Source organism: Vicugna pacos, chromosome 23 (assembly GCF_048564905.1).
Source record: "Vicugna pacos chromosome 23, VicPac4, whole genome shotgun sequence".
Lineage (NCBI taxonomy): Eukaryota > Metazoa > Chordata > Mammalia > Artiodactyla > Camelidae > Vicugna > Vicugna pacos.
Window position 1 is genome coordinate 24,287,310 of NC_133009.1, and position 19,437 is coordinate 24,306,746.

Genomic DNA, 19,437 nt, shown 5'->3' on the forward strand with positions numbered 1-19,437 from the left:
GTATGATAGATATTGATATATGTTTAATTCATGGCTTAGTCACCTTGGACAATGCTCTCATCCCAGAATCAGGGTTTCCTTGGAGGGGAAGACTTAACCACCATGCAGACTGTTAAGAATTCACCCTGACCATTGATTTGTCTTTTATTGAAAGAAAGACATTTTTTTCCCAGCAGCAATTTGGAGTTGACATGGGGTTTGCTCCACAAATAATTTTCTCCTTCCAAATTAATCAGTAGATGGAAATTGTTTGAGAAGCCCAGATGCAGAAGAAGGGCGGCGAACCTGACACAGAGGAGGAGTCAGAATTTGCTACTATTTTTAACAAGGTGCCTCAATAATTCAAAATTTAAAATATTTTTCAATTTACTTAGGCACAGAGCACTAGATGTGCAACAGAATCTCCTGAGAGGCTTCTAAAACATATATTCTTGTAATCAGACGTGGCCCCAAAAGGTTTGTGTTGAACTTGATATTTTGCATTTTTAAAATTTCCCCAAAGATTCTCCATAAGATCAAGTTTTAGGATCACTAGCTTTATACTGGGGTATTTTGGGGGGCGGGGTTAAAATCATAGATTCTTTTTAATCATAGTGACGATTGAGCTGGTCCTGGAAATTGCTTTTCTTCTTCCCTGCCCTAGGGGCTTCATGTGAGCTGAGTGTCAGAAAACCCGTGGGTCCATGAACACGAGTGACCAGCCTTGCTTTAGTACCAAAGCCTTCGGCACCATGCTTTTACTCTTCCACTGTGCCCCACGCTGGACTCATCTGCCTGACCATCAGTAACACAGGGCCAGGAGAGTGTCCTGCTGGCTGGCACCTCAGCTCCTACTGGACCTCTTTCTCCTCTACCATCTCCCAGATCCTTCTACCTCATCTTCTCTCCTTCAGGTCTTCAGCTTTTCATGGTTGACTCTGAAACTCCAACTTTCCTCTAGCAGAGAAGGAACAAAAGAGAACTAATTTTTTTCTTTCATCTTCCTTCATCACTTCTTCAGGAAGACTGAATCTCTTGCACAAAAGGTGCTTAATTGGGTTACTTTTCTAAAGCAAATGTGATTTGCTCTGATATGGGCAAATACTCTCTAGAATGCAAAACAGAGCAGTGCATTCTTGTTTTAAATGTCAATTTCTTCTCCCTGCCTCAGCTGATGCTCATATTCTAGCTGTTGGCTTTAGTTCACAAACTCCCATGATGTGGCTTCATAACATTATTTTAATTCTCTGAGATTATTCATAATGCCTTCTAAAAAGTATGATAGCAAGCATTTAACTGCTTTTTAAAATTAAGAAAATTTAAAATAGGTTGAAAAGAAAGTTTGGTGGCCTTTGTGAGTATTTGAGCTTGGGTGACTGTTGAAGGGCCATGACTGCATCTCCTACCTGAATTGGAAGGGTGTCCATCTCTCTGTCTTCCAGAATATCTTTGGCATGAAATATGGTCAAGATGATCTCTAAACAGGCTGGTTGCTCAGACGCTTCACAAGAAAGGAATATATAACGATATTAAGTGTGGCAAGAACTATTCAGCAAATAACCCATCTAAAAATTCCAAATAGATGGATGGAAATACTCAAATTCTGACATCCACCCGTCACCTTGAATGTAGATTACCTAGTTATTTTCACAAGTCAATCACTTTGAGTAAATTTTTATTTGGCCATCTGATTTGCTCTATGAGAGTGGGAAAAAGTAGATTTGGCTACAAGGATAAAGAATTTTAGAAAAATGGCTTCCCACAGCTCAGCAAAGACAGTCAAACTGCATCACCAAGCACGTCATGATTAGAGTAATTTGAGATGATTATCTTCCAAGAGAGATAAAGAAAGATAGTTCTGAGTTTTTCAGAAAATTTATGCAAATGTGTAATACAAATAAAAACGTAACAACTTTAATTCTAGCCCAGCCATAAGATAAAAGAGGAAGTAAAAATTATTATATGAACTTGAATAAAATATTTAATTAATTGCTGTAAAATTGTGAGTATATAAATATTAATGGAGAATAGAAATATGAGAAAAGAAAGTGCTACCTTAACTTATGTTCAGAATAAGGAGAAAGGGTTTTTTTTTCCACCCACAGACTATTAGACAATCTTTAAGCACAGACTTGGGAGAAATTACAGTTTTAGAGGGTATATTTGGAAATTGGAAGGAAGTTAGACTGCAGAAGATGACTCAGAATTGGGGGCAGGGGGCTTGGGTCCCAGGAAAAGGCTCTGGCATGACCCCACTCACTACTGTTACAGAGTCCAAACTCATTCTGCTCACCCCACGACAGGACAGCAAATCATGAGACGAGGTAGTCAGGTAAGAAATAATGATTTTATTCGGAAAGCCAGCAGGCCAAGAAGATGGCAGACTGACGTCCTGGAGAACCATCTTAATCCAAGTCAGAATTTGGTCTCCTTTGTTACCAAAAAGGGGAGGTAGTGTGGTTGGCTGTTGCAAACTTCTTGGTGTTGGAATCCTTTGTTCTTATAGCTGTCCATGTAGGTCAGGTCATGATGTTCCTGTAAACCTCCAAGGAGACAAATGTTATTCTCCATCCTGCAACGTTTTATCTCTTTGTGAATGAAAAAGTGTTACACCCTTAAAGGTCAGAGCCTTGAGAATGGACTATCCTGTATATTTCAGGCTCCAGGCAACATTCTTTTCAAAAGGAACCGAACCAGCATGACAAAGCACAGGAAACAGAGCACAGGGGTGGAGCTAAAGGAACAGATCTAATATGGGGTCAGATTTGTTCTTCCCTATTACACTGCATGACCAGAAATTACATGCTTTGCCTCTTTGGGCTTCAGTTTCCCCAAGTGTGAAATAAATTAAAAAGCCTCCAAATTCTTGTTCAGTTTTGTTTTAGGATATTGTGATTCTAAATACGATATAGTTTTGAGAATCTTGATCTCCTGTATTTCACTGGCTTCACTGCTGACCCCTTTCTGGCTCTGCTTGCTATTTCGCTAAACTAGAGGTGCTGTGATGTGGCACACAGCAGAATCCCTCGGGTTTTTAAATAGACAGGCTGCTGGACCCCACTCCCGTGGTTTCCTGTTCAGTAGCTCTGGTGTGGGGCCCCAGAATGTGCATTTCTAGTAAGCTCCCAGGAGAAGCTGAGGCTGTCAGTCCCAGGGCCCCACTTTGAGAACCACTACACTAAACCGCAAGAGCCCAGCCTCAACCTGCAGAGAACACAGAGAAGTTCAGAGATCCCAGATCAGCCTAGCGGCTCACCGCTTGGGGATGTACGCCCAGGCTTCATTCTCCAACTCCTTATTTCCTGTATGGATTTTCATAAAAAGTTTAGACAGCGGAGTCAGGGAGAGGACGTTAAGGCCATTTCTGCCCTGGCTTCCCTGTACTCGGGCTGTGTCCAAGTGGGCAGAGAGCAGAGAGAGCTGAGGGAAGCAGGCTGCCCACGGTGGACTGGGCAAGTGGCTTACCCTCTCTAAACCTCCGTTTCCAAATCTACAGACCTGGTCTAGTGCCATCTACATCAGAGGACTGTTGACCAGCTTTGGTGAGGAAACGTACCTAAAAGGCTTAGAGTTATGACAGGCACATAGTGAAGTAATCAATGACAGTCAGGCATTATTATTATTGTTATTGTTGTTGTTATTATTATTATTATTGATTTATGGAGCACTTTCAAAAATCACCCTTGCAAGGAGACAGGGGCACTGTGTGCTTGGGGCAGTGTGTCTCAGACAAGGCCTGAAATCTGATGACATTAGGGACACTGGGCAGGTCCTGACTTCAGTGGAAACTGACCCCCACACTAGCAGCATGGGGTGCCCACACACACACCACCCCAGACATCAGATTCACCAGACTCAATTTTGGTGGCCTATGTTCTCCAGTTTTGTTCAGACAGAGTCTTAATACATTCATCCCTCCAGGACTGTAATTCCCAAACGGAGCTTAGAAAATAAAAAAACTGCTGCCTCTTTGACTGCGGATTTGAGATGAGTCATGTCCTCTGCTGCTGGTTTTCCATGTGAGAACAGACAGCGGTTAGGAAACAATTTGGTCCCCTTATGTTTCAGCGTGTTCACGTCACTTATTCTGCATAACAACTAAGCACTCTTTATAGAGAATCAAAACATTCCAGGCTTCTCTGTGCACCTCTGTCCCACACAGTGAAGTTTAGAGCATTAATTCCTCATGTTTATTAGGAACTCGCTGTGTGTGTGTCCCTGAGATAGGAGTTTGGGGCGCAGAGAAGACACGTAGGAGGTAGACTCCATTCTTTCTCCCAAGGCCTCTGTCATGGTCTTTGGTGGGCAGTTAAGGTGCACATGTAAATTAATTATCAAGCGCTGAATTATTAAGTTGCATTTTTAAAACCTCAGCCTAGAGTGCTCTTCTTGCTCCTTGCAGTCATCCAAATCCTGTACATATTTTAAAGCCCACCTCATGAAAAGCTTTTCTTCAGGAGAGCTCCGAAGGCGGAGGGAGGAGACCCAAGAGCTGGCCCCAAAGGGTCCACTCTAAGGGTTCCCTTACTGTTACCATCCAGTGTGGGCAAACTCACCTGGGCATCTGGGATCACCTCCTCATTCTGTTCAGTGGTCCAGGCCATTCTCATCACTTACTGATTTTTGAATGGAAGCATGAAGCAAATAGGAAAGTGCTAAGCTCTAGGGTGGAGAGGGCAGATCTCTGGAGGATTCACATGCCATGGCCCAGGTCCAGCACAAGCTGCAGATGGCAGACTCCAGGGACCACTCTTCCCGGGGGGAGCCAGGAGCAGAGTCAGTTTGGGGTGGAGCATTCCAAACTTCCCAAGCTTCTCTTCCTTTTTTTTTTTTTTAAACTGAGCCTAAAGGAGTTTTTATTAGAATAGGTCTTTTAGTTAGAATTGGAAAATTATTTCTATCTAGGAAGAAAAATATTGTTTTTGAGATTATCTTGTTGTGTGACACTGCAAAGTAACACATAGACCAAACATCAAATGAATTACCATTCTTAGGATACAGTAAACCCAGAGGCAGGAGCTTGTATTATATAAAGAAAGTAGACATCAGGATAATGGGAAAAAGTTTTCCACTAAGAGGGTTAGAGATATGCTGCCAGGAATAATTAATATAGCAAAAACAGAAGAAGTTAAGAATTAAATAGGCAGAATCTCAGCGTTTCTGATTTTTCCCATGAGCTTGAAATACAGAACGACATGAACTCCCACTTCCTTCCCACTGAAGCCCTTTTGCTCTCAATACTACGGAAGTTCACTTACATGGTGGGTATGGCGAGGCAGCCTGCAAGCATCTTGTTTTTAAACCATTAGAAACACATTACTTTTATCTAGAATGAGAGGATCACAGACACTTGAGTAATAAAGCTGTGAACACAGATATAAAAATATATGTGTGTTTATATGCATATGTTAGGCAAATGGATAATTAAGCAAAACTCCTATTGCCCTTGGCGGTATCTTTCCGTGTAATTGGAAGGTGCTTGTAATAACACGGAAAAAGTCTCTTCTTAATGTTTGAGACCAACATCATGTAGGCTCCAATAAAACAATTCTTTCCTACTTCTGATGCTCCTTAGCTGGGTCATAATAAAACAAACTTAATATTTCCACCAACTGCTTTTCTCTTAAATATATAATATTATATAAAATAAACAAGAGCAAGGCAGAAAAAATTGGGACACAAACGCTAAGCACACACTTAGCCACTGAGCTATACCCTTCCCCTGGTTTCTCTCTTTAAAGTAGACAATTGCATGAAGAGTTATAATCACTGTGAGAACCTTGTGGGTCTAAGGATGCTGTGCCACGGTGCTCTCCTGATTTAAAATGCATCCAGGACTTTTTTTTTCCCCCAGAAACAAACTTCTCCTGAATGACAACACTGTGTTCTTATGCTCTAAATAAGAATGCAGATGGCAGGATACTGGGAAAGTTGTTAGAGACGTGAAAGGAGAGGGGTGCGCTGCAAGTAGACCAGGAACAACTTTGGAGTGAGACAGAATGACTGGAGGGTCTTGCCTCTGTTACCTCAGTGCTTCGCTGTGGGGTCTTTGTCAAATTACTTTTTGTGCATCATTGCCTTGTCATTACATGATGCAACAATTTGTATGTTGCAAAATTTTGTGGATATTGGAGACAATTTTTATAAAGAATGTGACAGGTGTTTCATAAATGTCCAAATGGGCTCTTTCAGGCTTTGCTCTGGCCCCATTTATTCTTGCTCATAACTCTACTTTGGATACAGAGAGCAATGCTTCATATCTTCTGCCATAAGAAATCTGGAATTGATGATCACTGTCTCCCCTCCGGTGTTAAATTATTCTTGATAAATGCTTCAGTCTCAGAAGTTCTTCCCCAAGTAGGGTTGCCGGATAAAATACAGGATACTGAGTTATACCTAATGGGACCTACTTACACTAAAAAATTATTTCTTGGGTGTCTGACATTCAAATTTAACCAAGCATCCTATATTTTTATTTGCTAAGTTGAGCAACTTAATCCCCAAGGCCTTAGTTTTCTAACTCCCCACTTTAAAAAAGTTCATGGCTCATGGCTTCCCCTTTTGGGAACTTTTGATACCAACACAGCACTCCCTGGATTCCTGTGTATTTCTAGATCTCCTTTCAGACATATCTGCAGTGGATCAGAGGATCTCTGGTGGCTTTGTAGATTCCTTTCTATCCCTACAATCCACTTTCTATGCCTTTGATCTTTTCAGCACTCTCAAACTTATCTCACTTATTCACTGAAGACATAAAATGGGATTTGGCTATTTAAAAGGAAGGTACATCCTTAGTCTAGAGACCTTGATTTTGGAGTGGTTTGTTTTAGGGGAAGGGAAGGAGCAGAAAGTGCTTATTCAGCATTCTCCAGATTGTGCAGATATACCCTTGCTTTCTCAGTTCTACAGTTGTTCCATCAAGCCTGAACTTAAGTTTCATGTCATTGAGTGTGATGATAAGGACTTGCCGTGAAGACAGAGAACCAGTGGAGCCAAAGATGAGTAAAGTGCTGTCTTGTTCTCTAAGATCTCACCAATGAATGGAGGAGACAGAAAAGCAAAGCAATGATGCCAAAGCTGTGTGATGCAGGCTATGGCTGAGGAAGGCCACGGAGGCTGCAGGAGCACAGAGAAGGGCACCTGGCCCAGAAAGGGAGGCTTGTGGAGGAACAGATGTTCTGTTGACCAGTTGATGAACTATTGGGTAGAGACAGTGGTAAAGGCATTCCAGACAGATGAAACTGTGCGAACAAAGGCTTGGCTGCATCACCAGCCAAGCATAAGCCAGGGCAACTTTGTTTTTCACGGCTGAGACCCAGGCTTAGATGCTACTGAGTCAGCATCCCAACAAGTCTTCCGGTTGTTACTACTGTTATTTTTTTTTAACTTTTATTTCCAACTCCAAGAAGAGAGCCAAAAAGAAGAAGAGGAGAACTATTTGGAATCATACATCTTTGTATCCATTATGTCTAGCACATCAGTTATGTTACACCATAAATTCATAGAAGACCAAACATGAAGAAAGTGTACTTTAAATGTACTTAAGGGTCAGGGAAAGCCCCGCTACAGGAAAATGCAGGAACCATCATGATAGGTACCAGCTTCCTTAAGGTTTACTTGAGTCACGATCTTACCATGCCCTGTTGTCAAATCATTGCCACACCAGTATCACGATGACCAGCTTCAGCCCGCATCACTTTCTGGAGCTCTGACTTCCTGGCAGGCGGTGGCATTAGACTGATCCTCAGTAACTATAATAGTTATATCTGCCTTTCCCTCAAACATTTGAAAGAGATGAAATCTCCTCTGATTAACACCTAGTTAATCCCTCATATGCAGCATGGAGCATCACAGAGGTACATACAGCATCATTTATTCTTTGAGCACACATGGAAGGCTGAGGACGTACAGGCCGGCATGCTGGGACGGGACTACAACGACAAGTGTGACATCCTCCGTTTCCTGCCCTTGCAGAGTCTGCTTCTCAGGAAAAGAAGAGCTGAAGACACAGAAAAGAGGGTGACACTTTAGGAAGGATCCAGGCCCGTTAGCAGGGTGATTCACCGCTCCTGGACACACGACACGGGGAGGAGGTCCTGCTTGCCTTGGAAGAGCAGAGGGGCGAGGGGAAGGAGCGTGGGACGGGCAAACCCAGCTTTCTGAGCCCTGGTTTCCTCCTCTGCGGGATGCAGATTATAGTGCTTATCTCTGAAGAGCCATTGTGAGGATTAACAGAGGCAACAACATATGCCCAGGGCTTAGCAAAATGCTTGGCACACAGTTTGAATTGCATGCCCCCTGGAGCCTTTTATCAGGCTGGTCCGAGGCTGCATATTCTTGAGCTTGTGGAAATACCGAATTCCACTCCCCCACTGAACCACCCGGTTGCCACTAACACCAGCAATCCCTCGCTTTACCCCAGACGCATGGACCCCCAATCTGATGCGCTCCTGCAGAATGCTCCCAAAGTCCCACCCCCTGGTCGCGTAGTCTTCTCTTGACTCTCAGATTATTTGTTTTGACACTTCAGTGTCCAGGAATAGAAGACTGTCTCACACAATCTGTCTTTGTGGAATATGATCTGGCAGGTTATTAAACGGGTTGATTTCGTACTCTGTTAGACATTTCCTGTGTACCATGCCTGGAATACAGAGTTGAAATACATTTGTACAAATTAATCGCACTAATTGTTACATATGTGAGGTTAGGGCCACGTGAATGTATTATGCAAACTTATGCAAAGTAGATGGAAATGGCATAATCACATACTCTTAAACGCAATTACAGTACTGGATCTCACCCAAGAAATGTGTTTTGAAGACTGAATTAGACTTCTCTGAAAGCTTGACTTTTATCAACTGAGACACAGCCTAAACCTTTTAAATCATCTGTTCAATTGATTTCTATTATAGTTTTAGTACCGGAATTGGCAATGGTCTCAATTTTCTTTCTCGTAAACTTGCTGGTCAAAGTGGGAGACACAAACATCTAACACAGCTTGAGGGAGAGACAAGGTATTAAGGTAAAGATTTAAAAGTTAATATGCTGTATCGTCTGGCTATCATATACAAATAACTGATAAAATCTACAAGGAGGTCATGCTTTAAACAAAAGATAAAGAGTAAATTCAGTCCTATGAAACAGACAGACTGGGGAATGAATGATGATACTGAAGATGAATGCTTTGCTTTACGATTCACCTTACGGGACCTTAAATATCACCTCTCAGTGTATTTAAAATATGACTGCCATTTGGAAAGTAAATAATTTATACAGAGGTTTTTCAGAAAATTACCTAAAATCATCAACCATGCAGTGTGACCCATACAAGATGTTTTATTGGAGATTCAGTTGAAATTATTGATCAAGGATGGCTCTGAAATAAAATGTCAGGGAAAGTGCAAACGTGACATTGCCTAGGTTATAAGAATAAGAAGATATTGTTATTTTTAATCTCTAAAATACGTGTGCAACAAACAAATACCACTCAGGGATTGAACAAGCTGAGATATTTGAGAACATCTGAGAGAAGGTGTTAGGATTCAGTTGGCAGAAGAAGAGATGGAGGGAATCTGGGTGAGACTTGAAGCAGTAAGGGCTGGATGCAGAGGCATGGTACCAGCTGGGCTCCTTGCTGCAGGGCTCGCAAGCAGGATGACATGTATTAAAAATTTCTTGTTCTAGGAACTGTGCTGGGCATCTTAATTGGATGATCTCTTTCAGCTCTCACCCTTGAGTTGTCATAGTACAATTGTTTTTTGTTTTGTTTTATTTTGTTTTGTTTTTGTTTTTTTTACAGCTGAGGGTACTCAAGCTAAGGGAAGCTGTCCAAAGACTGACTTTTGTCTAGAGACCTACACCCAAGTTTGTTTGGCTCTACAACCCAGGGCTTTCAACCATTATATAGATCAGTTAAAAAAAAATTCTGTTAGACCCAAGGAGGACTCTCCCTGTAGTGAGAGTTTTAAAATTCTAATACGTTGCTAAAATATTCAAGGTATTTGAATTCAAAAAAATTCAAGGCAATGTTTGCTTCAGGGAAAGCATATTTAAAAAGGGGTTGGCTCTTAGTTGCCTTGAATGATCCAGATGGGGCTCAGAGCAAACATGGGAGAATGTTGTGACTTTCATATTTGGCGAGTCTGTGGCAGTATGGCGGCTGCATTTCTATGGCACTACTGAAAGTGACCCGAGGATTTAAGTTTTCAGATGCGCCATTGCCACTGTTTACTATGATTAACAATAACCATGTTTTATGAAATAAAATACAGATTCTGTGGTTGGCCAATGTTTTATTTATTTTATTTTACTTTTCTGATTTGTGATTTTTTTTAACAAGAAGTCTCACCAAGCTATAAGAATGAAATCATGTTTAGTTGTATGTTTAAGAAATCTCATCATTGAAAATAAACGTACTCCAGACACCCAGGCTGTTTGGGAAGTTCTTCCGTCCATAAATGTTGGAGCTGCTCTTGGAGCATCTTGCACTCTGGGAAGTGAGCCCCCTCCTCTGAAGTCCTCTCTAGCCAGAGCCTCCAGGCAGCGTCTCTCATGGCAGATCTCATTGAACTGTCTTGTGACCATCTGCCTCATTGCCCTGCCTCTCTGTCTTTATTATCAGCCTCATGATTGAGTGGTTTAATTTAGTTATCACGAAATGTCTTTCCATTACACCAGTGGTTTTTGGTAATTTGTATCACATACTGTCATCTCTCTTGGAAATTTTAATTTGGTAAAACCTTCTCTAATGCAGTGTGTATGAAACAAACTATATAAAAGAAAATTGTACTGTATTGATTTCTCTGGATCTAATTGTTCTCTTGGGTTGTGGCGAATTTGACTGTCTGTTTTTCTCATATATACTTGTGAAAATCCGTAGAATTGTTAATAACATTTTACGTCTACACAATGCATTTTTTTTCAGTCTGACTGAAGACAGTAATAGCTTGAAATGATAATTCTGTTGTGTCACAGCTACTCTGTAGCTGGAACAGGAAAATATTTTTGACTGAAAGCAGTTTTTAGCTTCTCAAAGAGAATGTTAGGAGGAAACAGGCCAAGCTTATTTTATCCACTAAAAGAGCATATTTTGTTTATATTAAGATTATATAAGAATTTCTCATAACAGACTTACAGTCATAGAAAACAAACATAACTAACAAAGGGGAAGAGAGAGGGGGGATAAAGTAGGAGTATGGGATTAACAGATACACGCTACTACATGTAAAATAGATAAGCAATAAGGATTTACTGTATAATACTAGGATCAATATTCGATCTCTTGTAATAATCCATAATGGAAAATAATTTGAAAAATGTATACATAAATGAATTGCTTTGCTCTACACCTGAAACTCACACAATATTGTAAGCCAACTATACTTCAATTTAAAAAATTCTGATAAGGGCAGTCAATCTATTTAAAAAATAGCGTAGTCTGTGCCACCATAATAATTGATTCAGTTAGTTTAGGGGAAACTCAGTAATCCCCAGCTTTGAAATCTTACTGGGTGTGGGCTGTTTTGGGGTAGGGAAGAAGTATTTTTTGAAAATTAATAGTACATTTTTCTTTTCATTTTGACGTTACGTATTTTGTCACTGATGGTGCTTTATGTCTTAAAGACAGTAGTTTCCTAGTTTTCTTTAGGTTACAATAATTCTAAAATACCTTTTTTCATCTTTCAATTTCAAATTGTATTTCAAATTTTTGGTGGTTCTTTTGTAAATAGCATGTAGCTGTGTTGATACGATTTTTTATGCAGTCTAACAGTATTTCTCTTGAGTCCCTTTACAGTTAATGTGAGTACTAGTATATATGGAATTTGATGTACCATTTTACCATGTGCTTTGTATTACTATTTTATTATGGACTTACATTTTCTGTCCCTGGCCTCCGGGCTTCTTTTCTTGCATTTCTTTAGATTAATTGAAATTTGTCTTTAGAACAATTTAAATCTTTTTCAATTCTATTTTTCCTCTTTACTAGTTTTGAAGCTGTGTAATCTATATATGTTCTTTTAGTGGTTACTGTAGCTGTTTTAATATGGATGCTTAATAAAATTAAAATATCATACTTTTCTTGTGATAAATAAGATATTTTCAGGCTGATCACTTCCTATCAATATACTTGCTTTTTTTTTTTTGAGAGGAAAGTGTATGACAGTCTTTACTTTTAAATGAGTATCAGTACACCAAGTAATAACACGTGACAAGTTCTTGAATTCTATCATCTAGTAATTTTGATTAAGAGACACTGAAAGCAGCCCAAACAATTATACTAGTACTCATTATTCTAACCATTAGCCAGAAAGGACTGTTTTAAGGCTGGCTACTGATTCATGTAGATTACAAGTAATTATTTACTACTTTTTCATAGATAAAGCCCCTGACCTTCAAGAAAGCTTTAGGGAAAAAAAAATTTTAATCCCTTTCTTTCTTAAGAAAAAAAAAGTTTAACTATATCTAAGAAAGAAAAATTCAGTATTGATATATATGCTGCTTGAGCGAAAAGGCATAAGAAAACAACGTATATGCATTAAATTGCTAAGAAATATGAGGTAAAAAGATAAAAATCTTTGGATAAGCTCTAAGTTTGTATGAAGAAGCTAGATCTGCTATTCTGCATAAAGTGAAGGAACCTACTACGTAATATACAGAAATATAATTTAATGCCTTTTCACAAGAATGTAACTCAAGCCCTGCAAAAGCTTCCCATTCCATGAAGGCATCTAAAATGCCAGCCATGGAACGGCACGTCTTCCTTCCTCCCCTATCCGTTTATGCGGTAGTTTTCGTGGATTTCGAGCCGGATGTCGCAGACAAAGGCCAAGAGTTTATCCAAGACTTCATCCTTGTTCTGCCGGAAGTAGGTCTGGAGGACGGTCATCTTCTCCTGGGTGTTCTTCTCCACCTCAGTGCTGCAGCTGCCGTGGGATCCCAGAGCCGCAGCCTCCTTGGCCTTGAACTCCTTCTCCCTCTGCAGGCGGTACTGTTCGATTTCAGCCTGGGCTGCTTCTTTGGCCTGCTTCAGCCTCCGGTTCTTTCGCTTGCGGGCCTCCGACACCTTCTCTGCCGCCCGCTTCTCGGCCTGGAGCAGCTGCTGGATGCCCTGCGACTGACTAGCTATGGCGGCAGCTACTCCGAGAATATGCTTGCTTTTATAGCTCAGTATTTTATCTCTGCCCTTATTTTGTAAGTCCTTCAAATAAGACATTATTATTTTATCTAAAATAGTTGATGCTTATTTATATTTCTCACTTATTTATCAAACATTTTACTTACTGTTCCTTCTTACATTATTTTTCCATCTATCTGAAATATAGTTGACCCTTGAGCAACATGGAGGTTGGGGCACTGGCTCTGTACAGTTGAAACTCTGTGTGTAACTTTACAGTTAGCCCTCTGAATCTATGGTTCTGTGTCCTCAAATTCAACCAACTTCAAATCATGTAGTAGTGTAGTATGTACTTAAGTGAAAAAATCCACGTATAAGTGGACCCATGCTGTTAAAATGCATGTTGTTCAAGTATCAACTGTACATCCTTTAGCATTTATTTTAGCAGTGGTCTATTGACTAGAAATTCTATGAGTTTTTCCTCTGTAGAAATGTTTTAATTTTATGCTACTTGTTGAAAGATCAGTTGTATATACAACTAAGTTAGAAATTATTTTCTTCAGAATTTTGAAGCATTTGTTCATTATTGAGAAGTCTTTAAATTGGCTACTCTTTTGTGGATGATCTGACTTTTCCTTCTGGATACTTTTACAAATCTTCTCTTTCTCTGGTGTAATAAAGCTTTTAGCTGTTAATTTTTTAAAAAATCTGGGAAAACTGGACTTCCTAAGGATTAATGTCCATTAACCAGTCTGCTCATTATTTCTTTGAATACTGCCTTCTACCCACTTGCTGTATTAATTCCTTTGGAAGCTCCAATTAAGCTTTTGCTAAACTTTCTCAGTAAATCCTCATACATCTCTTTATACTTTTCATCTTCTTTCTGTCCATTCTACATAATGAAGATTATTTTTCAATTTCTCTTCCAGTTCACCAATTCTTTCATTAGCTGTATATAGTCTCAGATTGCATCTTTTTAACATATTTTGAGCAACAAATTATTTCTTGAGATTTTAGTTTAGTTTTGAATTAGCTGCATAGTTCTATAATGTCTTTGGTCATTGTCCATATTTTAAAACCATCATTTAATTTGTTAATTGGAGTATAAGTGACCTACAACACTATGTTAGTTCCAGATGTGCAACATAGTGATTTGATATTTCTATACACTACAAAATAATCACCACAATAAGTCTAGTTATCATGTTACCATACAAAGTTATTACAATATTATTGACTATATTTCCTGTGCTGTACATTTTGTATTTCCCTTTTTTCCTTTTTCTTGTCTGATTATTGTGGCTAGTATTTCCAGTACTCTGTTGAATAAAAATGGTGAATGTGGGCATCTTTGTTTTGTTCCTGATCTTTGAGGAAATGCTTTCATCTTTTCACTGTTGAGTGTGCTGTTAGCTGGGGGCTTGTCATAGATAGCCTTTATTATTTTGAGATGGGTTCTCTCTATACCCATTTTAAGAGGTTTTTTTTTTTACTGTAAGTAAATATTAAATTTTGTCAAAAGCTTTTTCTGCATCTATTGAGAAGATATGATTTTTATTCTTCATTATATTAATATGGTGTATCACATCGATTGATTTGCAGATATTGAACCATCATTGCATCCCTGGAATAAATCTCACTCGTTCAAGTCTTTTATGTATTGTTGAAATTAGTTTGCTAATACTTTGCTGAGAACTTTTACATTTATGTTCATTGGTTATATTTACTGTAATTTTCTTTTTTTGTTTTCAAATAGGGGTATTGCTGGCTTCACAGAATACATTCAGAAGCACGCCTTCCTCTGCAATATTTTTGGAATAATTTGAGAATATGTGTTAACTCCTTTTTAGATGTTTAGTAGAATTCATTTGTGAAGCTTTCTTGTTCTGGACTTTTTTTGTTTGTTGGGAGTTTTAAAATTATTGATTAAATTCTATTACTGGTAATTGGTCTCTCCATATTTTCTGTTTTTTCCTGATTATGTCTTGGGAGACTGTACATTGCTAGGAATTTATCCATTTCTTCTAGGTTGTCTGTTTTATTGGTGTATTATTGTGGTAATCATCTCTTACGATGCTTTGTATTTCTTTGGTCTCAGTTGTAGCTTTTCTTTCATTTCTTATTTTATTTAGACTCTCTCTCCTTCTTTCTTTATGAGTCTGGCTAAAGGTTTACCAATTTTGTTTATCTTTTCAAAGAAACAGCCCTGCTTCAATTCTCTTTTATTGTTTATTTTAGTGTCTATTTCATTTATTTCTGCCCTGATTTTTATGATTTCTTGCATTCCATTAACTTTGGAATTTTTTGTTTTTTCTTTATAGTTCCTTTAGGTGTAAGTTTAGGTTTACTTGAGATTTTTCTTGTTTCCTGAGGTAGGCTGGAAACTATATATTTTCCTCTCAGAACTCTTTTGCTCCATGTCAGATTTTGGATTGCTGTATTTCCATGTTCATTTGTCTTTAGGTATTGTTTGATTTCCTCTTCGATTTCTTCAGTGACACTTTGGTTGTTTAGTAGCATATTGTTTAGTCTCTGTGTGTGTTTTTTGCATTTTTTCTTATTCTTGATTTCTAGGCAAATACCACTTTTGTCAGAAAAGATACTTGATATAATTTCGATCTTTTAAAATGTATTGACATTTGTTTTGTTGCCTAGCACGTGACATGCCCTAGACAATGTTCCATGTACACTTGAAAAAAATGTGTATTCTGTTGTTTTTAGATGAAATGTTCTATACATTTGTATTAATTCCATGCAACATGTCATTTAAGACCAGTGTTTACTTATTGATTTTGTTTTGAGTCTCAATCGTATTCCTTATTTCCTTGTGTATTTTAACTATAAAATGCTTATTTTTCTTGGAACTTTGTTTGTGGATATTTTTTTGAGGTCTGGATCAAAGGCTGTTCCTGAGGAGAAAAGTTGCATATGCTTTAGATGTATTCCTGGACTCTCCGCTCTCCCAGGACAGCTAGCTTACATTTCCACTAGAGGTTACCTGAATTACAAATAAAGCATGAATTTGGATAGAAAGGTATCATAGCATTTTTTATATACAAATTCTCAGGTGAGAATGCTGATTTCAAGACTGGCATGTTTCTTTTCTGTTCTCATTTGTATGCCAAGTTTATTATTTATTAACTTTGCACTAAGGGAGTAACACTTTGCAATCATGGCCTTTTTGGCTCTCCCATGAAACTTCATCCTTCAACAAGTTCTAGGCTTATATTCTATTTCTACTACCCTCTATAGGCCTCAAAGTAGAAGCTCAAAGTTTCTATGGTTTGGTGAAGACGGTAAGGACAAAGATAACTTTGGTGCTCATTGACCTTCTTGGATTTCTGCTTTCTTTCTCTTACTAGTAACGTAAGCTTAGTAATGTGTTTCCAAAGTTTTTTTGTTGTTGTTGTTTTCATTGGGTCATTTGCAGTATCATCTGCTGTACTCCTAGAAATGAATTTTTCTAGCCTCTGTGTGTCAGCATTATAAAGGGAGTGAAGGAAATGTAAATCTCTTAGTGATACCCATTTATGGTTTATCCTTTCCTCTAGTCTACCCTCTCACACACAATGCCAGATCACGTCTGTGAAGGGAGGTTCAGAGTGATTCTTTTCAGTTGGTGAGTGGAATGTAAAACTTCAGTGGCTAAGGACTTGGTTAAAACAATTTATGATTGCTTCCAGCTTTCAAAAATCCTTCTTCCTCTGTGATCTCTAGGCAGAATTCATGTGCCTGAGGTTTAGTAATCATTGAATAAATAAGTGAAAGAATGATCAATTACTTTTTAAAAAAAAGTAGGTTTAAAATATCAGAAAGTATACACTTAACAGGTTGCAAAAGAAGCTCAGATTTTATAAATATAATTATGTATATACATATAATTATGTGTATACATTTTGCTATGAGGCTGTGGTTGGCATCACTGGAACAAAGAAATATTTCAATAGTTCATATAACTGTAGTTAAAATCTTAGTGATCAAATTTCTTTTCAAACTTTTCCCATATTCTCATTCTCATTTTTCTTTCCAAAAGTATTTTTCCTAAGTGGGATTATCATAGAAGCCTCTTGATTGGCTACCAATGTAGCAGGGCTCCATTTTTAACAGTAGACAATATTGTCAAAAACGGCTCAGTGCTTTAACAGCCTCCCTCTTACCAATGGGAGGCCCTTGTCTTTACCTTCCAGTGCCATTGGGAGATATTTTAGACTCCTACTCAAATCTCCACTTTGAAACTGCTTGGTCTCTCTTGACATCCCTTTATTCGTATAGCCTGGAAACTGGCCTTGCCTCTCTGTCTAGCCCTTTTGAGAAATACTGTATTTGATCTGTGGGTCTTTTTGGTCCCCTATGTTCCATCATCTCTGGATGTTACTTTTGGGTCCCTCTTGGCTCCAGGTTCTGAAAGCTGGATCAGCCTTTACTCCAGGCTTGGCACTGGCCCCCAGATCCCAAGACAGAACATGCCCACCTCCTTCTCCATAGGTTCTGGATGATTCAGGAAGGCAGACAGGATAGTTTGCGAAGGTGAACACATTTGATTCATCCACTTCTCTTGTTCTTATTCCTGGCTCTTCTTCCATGAGCAGCAACTTCCCCAGGGATGTGCTGAGAAATTCCAAAATCTCAGAGCTGAGTTCCTTCAACTTCACTACTGATAAAAGTTTAATGATTCAACCAGATTGAGAGACCCTGTTCTTCAGGATTAAATAAACAGAGGATTATCTTCTTTTCTTTGCTCTCTCCCCTTTCTTAAGCTTGAACCCTTCTAGGACATTTTATCTTCTTGTATAAATATCTGAAGATATTTTAAAAGTTGAGCTTCCTATCAACTCTGTGATAGAGATGCTTTCTTCTATTCATTAATTCATCAGTGTGGCTGAAACATGGCCAGCAAGAGGGAAGAGTGGTAGGAATTCAGGTGATAAGGTGGCAGGGGATCGGATAGCATGGAGCCCAGAGGCTGGTGAGACCTAGCCCCCTTTGTTTCATAGGACTTATATAACTCTGGCATATCAATGACAGAAAATCTGCATACTCCTAGAACATTTCAACCTCATTGTACCAATCTGGATCATCCAGGAGATTGGAAATACAAAGTGATGGGCTCCACTCCACATTCAAATAACAGTCGGCAGTAGACTTGAAAATCTGAATTTTTAACAAGCTTCTTGGGTGATTATTATGAAGCTGCACCAGTACTTCTCTGTAATCTGGTATTTGGAGGCCACTGCAGATGATGAAAGCTTAAAAACTGCCTTTGAGGAGATCAGCGTGAAATTGAAACCCTGGTAGGGAATAACAAACTTGCCCATGTTCTACCCTTTTGATAATGGTGCTAAGGGTTTATTTTGGGGTGTAGGTTGGTCCAGTGGAAGAAGTGTGTGGATCAGAAGAGCCTTGGAGAAGATGTAAAGGAGAGCAAGAAGCTAGACCAAGACTCCTGGTTGTTCACCTTTGAGCTAGGCTTACTTTTTTAACAGCTTGTTCCAGTGATACTGCTGGATGTCATGAGCACAACCAAGTCACAAATTTCTAAGAGCTAAAGGGTAGCCATCTTCAACGTATTATTTAGGGATCTCAAAGAAGTGCCCTGGCTGAAGGAAGGGGCTTGCAATAAAATACTGTATTTTCTATTCATCTTTTTCATCTATTGATGGAAATAAAGCCAAGTATAATCTAACTTAAGCCAAGAAAGTCAAATAGAGGAACAAAGTGGTATTTTCTTTAGTGGGTTGAATGGTGGTCTCTAAAAAGATATGTCCATGTCCTCTCCTCCTGGAACCTATGAATATGACTTTATTTGGAAAAAGTGTCACTGCAGAGGTAATTCACTTAAGGATCTTGAGATGAGATCATTCTGGATTATCTGGATGGGTCCTAAATCCAATGGCAAACGTCCTTATGAAATACAGAGGAGGAGAAGATACAGACACAATGGAGAAGGCCAGGTGAAGAGGGAGACAGAGCTTGAGAATTCCACAGCCACAGACCAAGGAAAGCCTGGGGCCACCAGAAACTGGAAGACAACACCCAGGTCTATTTCAGCCTTTATACAATTGTGGTCAAACTTTTCTTTTGTCTATGAGCAGTAAAGATCTTTTCATACACAACTTGAATTTGTAATGTTTTTCTTTTTATACAGAATTCTTTTTCTCTTCCTTTCTTAGCCTTTTCTTTTTTGTTTCATTTTGTCCAAAGAGACGCTTATGTCAGCTAATTTCTAGAAATGTACCCTTTCCCTGGCAGCTTTACACAGTGATGTCTCTCCCAAGATGCTTAAGCAAAGAACTGGATTGCCTTTTATTTGTTTTATTATAGAATCATTCCAATTAATAAATGAA

The 19,437-nt window shown here is 38.9% G+C and overlaps 1 pseudogene across 1 annotated transcript; it reads right to left on the reverse strand.

Moving 5' to 3' along the window:
• Window positions 1–12,120: 12,120 nt before the first annotated feature.
• LOC102525493 (V-type proton ATPase subunit G 1 pseudogene) lies at window positions 12,121–13,192 on the reverse strand (annotated as a pseudogene). The gene has a single exon (XR_001458446.3). The product of XR_001458446.3 is annotated as a V-type proton ATPase subunit G 1 pseudogene (transcript).
• Window positions 13,193–19,437: the final 6,245 nt, after the last annotated feature.